This window comes from Lagenorhynchus albirostris, chromosome 14, assembly GCF_949774975.1.
Source record: "Lagenorhynchus albirostris chromosome 14, mLagAlb1.1, whole genome shotgun sequence".
In the NCBI taxonomy this organism is placed as follows: domain Eukaryota; kingdom Metazoa; phylum Chordata; class Mammalia; order Artiodactyla; family Delphinidae; genus Lagenorhynchus; species Lagenorhynchus albirostris.
In genome coordinates this window covers 76155637-76162037 of record NC_083108.1, presented here as the reverse complement: position 1 = coordinate 76162037, position 6401 = coordinate 76155637, and the positions used below count along the sequence as shown (strand labels likewise).

Sequence of the window (6401 nt, the reverse complement as noted above, 5' to 3'; positions counted from 1 at the left end):
GTGCTTCAGAGAGAGACCTTTCTTCTGACCTAACTTCAGAGTCCAAACAATGAAAATTAATTACTGAACAAGTATGGATTAAGTGCCTGCTCCGTCTAGATCCTGGGCTAGACAGCAGGGACCTTTAGAAGCTTTAAGCTATGGTGTGGTCTGAATGTTCTCAGCATCCCACTGAACATGCTGCTCTGGGTGTTCCCTGCCTGTTTGATCCAGGTTGGTACTAGAGATGAAACCTATTTGTTATCTGTGGTCTGGGAGTTCAGAGAGGGGTCAAGCAAGGCTCTTTGATAAGGTGGAATGGGCTAGGCTTTGAAGGACAGGCAGAATAGAGTTGAGGGGATTGGGGTGTCTGGTAAGGCAGTATTTTGAGACAGTCCAGTTTTCATCCATTTCCATCTTCCATCCATGGACATCTTAGCTTATCTGGGACATTGGTGAGGCCACGTAAGGGCAGGCTTGTAGACATCTGCTTTGCAGACACACAACAGAGCACACACATGGAGCACGCACACACACAAACACACACAGAGTATATCTATTCTGGGCATGCTCATTAGCAGCTAACTTTAATCTTCTTTAACGCTTGCATCTCAAATCCCAAATACTTTAGTGTGTGCTGTCTATGAACACACACCAAAAATAGTTCTGGGTAGATAAACACATTGAGCCAAGAGGCTGTCTGATTGCAGTTTGAGTCGCGTGAAGTCACTGCCTCCTAGATCCCTTCAGTGCAGCCGAGGAAGGAATATCAATAAATAACTAACCTGAACCGCACCTCCTCCCACCCACTGCAGCCAGCAATACATGCAGCTCACCACCCCCTGTGGGAAAGCCGAGATGCTCTGTCCCTAGGCCTTCGGCAGGATGTGTCTGCTTGAGGGTCTGACCATGTGGCTGAAACTCACTGTTTCTTGCGCCCAATTCACCCCCTGCATTGCACACCTAATTGCAAGATGCAGCAGCTCTTGCAATTAGGCGTGCAATGGCTGCAAACTTGCATCGATGAAAGAGTTGATGAACGTCAGTGAAAAGGAAAAGTTGACGGTGCCTTTCTGCCATCTGCCTCTTTCCTTCCACATTGCCAAGTACCTGATGCTGGCTGCTGACTTGATATATTCATCGTTACAAGAATTTAAAAGTTAAGAAAAAAAAGAAAAAAATTACAGGAGTGTGCAGCCTTGTCCCCGTCCACCACCCACAAAAGGAAGGACCCAGTGTCATTTTGTAGTGGGTGAATGCTGGCCCCCCACAAAAGGTATGTCCATATCCTGACCCCCCAGAACCTGTGAATGTGACTTTATTTAGAAAAAGTGTCTTTGCATATGTAATTAAATTAAGGATCTTGAAATGAGATAATCCCGGATTTATCTGGGTTGGCCCTAAATCCGATGACAGATGTTCTCACGAGACACACAGAGGACAGACCCACAGGCAAAGGCCACGTGAAGACAGAGGTAGGAAGTGGAGTTGGTGGCCACAAGCACAGGAATGCTAACAGCCACCAGGAACTGGAAGAGGCAAGGAGCAAAAATCTTCCCTGGAGCCTCTGGAGGGAGCACAGCCTTACTGCCACCTTGATTCTGGACTTCTGGCCTCCAGAACTGTGAGAGAATAAATTCTTATTGTTTTAAGCCATGAAGTTTATGGTGATTTGTTTTGGCAGCCCTAGGAAACTCATACACATTTCTTACTGCATTAATGGAAAAGCGGGCCAAGTTAAAAAAAAAAAAAAGAAGAATGGAGAAGCCAATAGGATTTAAATAACAAGTTGCATTTATGGGGCACTTAACATGCCAGGTTCCTGCTCAAATTAGAGTGACAGAACTGAGTTTGTACCTGGCAAGGTGAGCCCCAGAGCTCATGCTTTTAGCCAGCTACCCTATACTTCTGGAAAAGAGTGGGAGCTGTATTTGGAAAGGGAGATGGGAGGGGAAATGAGAAAAGTTAGATCTGAAAGAGAGTTGGGGAGAATTTGAGAGAGATGTGGGGGCCAGGTGCTGTGGAAGAGAAGTACAAAAGTTCCGAAGTTTTGCTTTACATTATAAATAGGATTTTTTGGGTGTTCCCTGAGAAATTTGGTAAAGATTTAAATTGCTCTCCAGTTAAGTTTTTTTTTTTTTAAGAAAAAATTTTTACATGACATCATGACGAGACTTGCTTATGTGTTACCTGTGTTTTATACAGGATACTTTTTCACTCGTTTGACATTTCTTTATTCCCTGTGCTCTGGCTTATCTGCCAAAATCTGTGCTAGGTGCTGGGCAGACCTGCAGGTAAATGAGAACCAGACCCTGCCCTGGGGTGCTCAGCTCATGCGGTGGGCAAGGTCCAGCAGACGAAGGTCCTTGAGTTTGGACATCATTCTGTGGGCAGTAGGAAATTTTACGCAGGGGACGAAATTGAGAGAGAGTGAGAACTGGCTCTGTGTTCCCCAGGCCGCTGTGAATCCCTGCCCCCTCTGACCTTTAGCAGCTGGTGGCTAAGTGGATAGACTGATAAACTTGCTAGACTACTGAGGATTAAAGAGTTTCCCATTAAGGTGACACCATCGGATTTTAACTTTTTTTTTTTTTTGGCTGAGCCGCGCAGCTTGCGGGATCTTAGTTCCCTGATCAGTGATTGAACCCAGGCCCTCGGCAGTGGAAGTGGGGAGTCCTAGCCACCGGACCACGAGGGAATTCCCAACATCATCAGATTTTAAAAGTTTTTTTTTTTTTCTCTAGGCTTTTTTAGTATGGGGTGGGGAGGGAATGGGAAATGGGGCATGGAGTGATGGTGACTGACTTTCTTCAAATCCTATTGCCTTGATGGCCCCTACTGAACCCAGTTGTAAGGTTGGTCCTGGCTTTCAGAAAATATTTGCCTTGACAATACGGACAAAACCAGTTTCTATTCATCTTTGCGATTACATGGGAGTCACATGGGAGGTGATAGTACAGCTCTATGGTTAATAGAATTCAGACCATGATCAGAAATTAACCTTGAAAGCCCTTGGAGAGACATTACATTGGAGGCTGTCGCGGTTTCTTGCAGTCAGTCCAGCATAGCTGGGTTTCTACGGAATTGGAGAAGGTTGTTGATTGCTCAGTTGAGCAGATGAAGCTGGCCAAAATGTAGAGGCTGTGTTATGTGAAAACAGCAGATATTTAAGCACTAGACTCATGCTAAGGGCTGAGAGGTGCTTGGAGCTGAGACTACTGCATGGACCCCAGAGAAGAAAGGCAGGTGAACCCTTGCCTGGCACTTACATGTGTTTATTCTATCTTTTCTCTCGTTATCATATTATTGTTATTATTACTATTCTGCTGGGTCCCTATTGTTGAATGAATGTACAGAACACAATTGCATACATTGTAGGACTAAACTATAGTATAAATTTTTCTTAAAAGTTCTTGCCTTTCACTATGAGAGTTATCCTTTCTCAGAATAAATTTGGCCGGCTTAGCTGTCCGTGTGGCTCTGCTGAGGGATTACAGTCTTCCAGCCAAGTTGGGTCTTGTCCACAGTGATCCAGAAGCCAATTTTCTGAATAAATCACAAAAATGCTCCAGAGTTGGTATATTTACCCAAAAGCTCATCTTCTCTTGCTATGCACACACAATAGTTGTGAATGTACTTTGCATTTTGCAGTATTTTATATAGTGTGGCATTTCCCAAAGCGTGGTCTGGGGAACACCAGGGTGGCGGAGTGTTCTGTGGAACAAGAGTTTCCTGGGCGGAATACGGTTGGAAACTACCTGCTTTGGGATGTGTATTCACACGTCAACTGAGTCTAAAGTAAAGACATCTGGGTAACTTGGTTTAATGCAGCACTGGCCAAATTTGGTTGCCCATGGAATCACCCTGTTTGGTGCACTCTGGCAGCCAGAAGCACAGGGGAGGGGCAGGGCAAGAGGTGGCCAGGCCCACCCTGGGTTTCTCAGGCCCTGGGGCAAAACTGAGTTGGAGGGTGGGAGACTAAGCTGGATGTTTTATACTGGCCAGACCTGGACGGGACTTGTTAATATTGGAAACTGGCCAGAAAGCTATAGGATATGCCCAGGCTGCCACTAAGGGCTGGGAAAGGGAGATTTGTAAGAATATGGCTGATAACTGTCTTTGGAGGAAAATTCAACCCTTTTCTGTTTGTACCCATTGGGTTCAATAACCTGTTATAAAGAATAGGGTTGAGTAGCATCCCACCAAAATTCATGTCTACTTGGAGTCTTGAAATGTCAACCTGTTAGGAAATAAGGTCTTTGCAGAGGTAATTAAGGTGATGATCATACTAGATCAGGGTGGGCCCTAAATCCAACAACGAGTGTCCTTATAAGAGATGGAAAAGAGGCACACAGGGAGAAGGCCATATGAAGACAGAGGCAGAAATTGGAGTGATGTGGCCACAAGCCAAGGAACGCCAGGAACCACCAGAAAATGGAAGAGGTGAGGAAGGATCCTCCCCTAGAGCCTTTGGAGGGAGTGTGGCATGGCCCTGCTGCCACCTTGACTTCAGACTTCTGGCTTCCAGATCTGTGGGAGGATAAATTCCTGTTGTTTTGAGCCACCAAGTTTGTATTGATTCATGATGGCAGCCCCAGGAAATTAATACAAGCCGATGCTAGTCTCACCCTTGGGTGCGACAGGATTTCCACACAGCCTGAAACTGTGAATCAGATACATCCCTGTTGATGAAGGCGTAATGGATACACGTGAACTCGAGACCTGCTAACTTCTGCACCAACTCTGGATAATTAGTTAGAGGCTGCATGACAGTCTTGAGGGCTCCATGCAACGTGGAAGAGGAGAGATTGCAGAGGAAAGGGGCAATTTTAGGGACACTGAGGGATGATGGGGTACAGGGAGGGCAGGTGAATCCCATGAACTATGAGAGGTAAGTCAACTAGAAAAGATGTGAGGAGCCTCTTGTTGGCAGACCTGAGAAAGAGTGACTCAATGAAAAGACACAGCTGGGAGGTGCCTCCGGGCTGGGTCCGCAGTGAGTTGCCAGGTCTGGGACCTCAAAGGCCCAGGCAGCCCTTCTGCAATTAATCATTTGTGCCCAGGGTCAGCCTGACATTCCAGTGGACTTGGAGTTACTTCTCATACTGTCATTTAACCTTCCCAGAGCTCAAGTCTCTGCTGTATGACCTTCAACTACTGGCTCCACCTCTCTTAGCCTGTTTTCTGACCTACAAAATGGGGGTAATAATAATTTGAACTTAGTGGGGATTATGTGAGATAATGCACATGCAAGACGCTCCACAGGTTCGTGGCACATGGCAAATACTTGCTTTGTTAGCTACTAGTACTGTTACTGTTCCTGTTTATGACCTGTGATCCTACCTACCAGCTTTCACACACTGAGCGCTTACTATGTGCCTGACAGCGCTGAGCACCTTACATGTTTTTAATTCTCACAACAACTTCAGGAGGAAGCAATTACAAGTACTGTTGACCCTTGAACAATGCGGGTCCGCTTACACAACCAATTTTTTTCAGTAAATACTACGGTACCACACAACCTGTAGTTGGTTGAATCCTCCGTGAGGAACCATGGATATGAGGGCCACCTGTAAAGTTATATTCGGATTTTTTGACTGCGCAGGGGTCCGTGCTGCTAACCTGTGCAATATTCAGGGGGGCTGGGGGAGGACAGGACATTGGCCAGGTTCAGATGGCAAAACCAGGATTCAAAGTCAAGGCCGACCACATGCAGAGTCCAGGCTTTTTACTACTGAATCTGAGAGTACACCGGGTGATTTTATGTGCTACACCGTTGAAATTTTTACTTATAATAGTTATATATCTATTCTATTTCCTATTAGAAAAATACAGTTTTCCTATTTATAGTAGTGATTAAATTTTCCTTTTAAAATAAACATTCAGTGCTCACTGCGGCACCACATATCCAAAAAATTGGAACGTACAGAAAAGATTAAACAGCCCCTGCGAAAGGATGACATGCAAATATGTGAAGTGTTTCATGTTTTTACAATATTATATGTCAATTATATCGAAATGAATGAATGAACAAATGAAGTAAGCTTATTTAGCAGCACTACTCGCAATAGCCTAAAGGTAGAAAGAGCTCAAATATCTATCAATAGATGAAACAATAGACAAACTGTGGTGGATGTAGACAACGGAATATTATTTGGCCGTAAAAAGGAATGAAGCACTGACACATGCTGCAGCATGGATGAACCTCAAAGACATGATGCTGAGTGAAAGGAGCCAGGCACAAAAGATCACATAGTATATGATTCAATTTATGTGAAACGTCCAGAATTGGCAAATCCATAGGAAAAGGAAGCAGATTAGTGGTTGTGAGGGGGTTTAGGGGAGGTGGGTATGGGGTCTTATGTTGGAGTGATGGAAATGTTTTGGAACTAGACAGAGGTAGTGGTTACACAACACTGCGA

At 44.9% G+C, this 6401-nt stretch overlaps 1 non-coding gene across 1 annotated transcript; it reads left to right on the top strand.

The window, feature by feature from the left end:
- Positions 1 to 5864: 5864 nt before the first annotated feature.
- On the top strand, positions 5865 to 5970 carry LOC132504599 (U6 spliceosomal RNA). Its single transcript, XR_009534983.1, has one exon. It is a non-coding gene; the product is annotated as a U6 spliceosomal RNA (small nuclear RNA).
- The last annotated feature ends 431 nt before the right edge of the window (positions 5971 to 6401 follow it).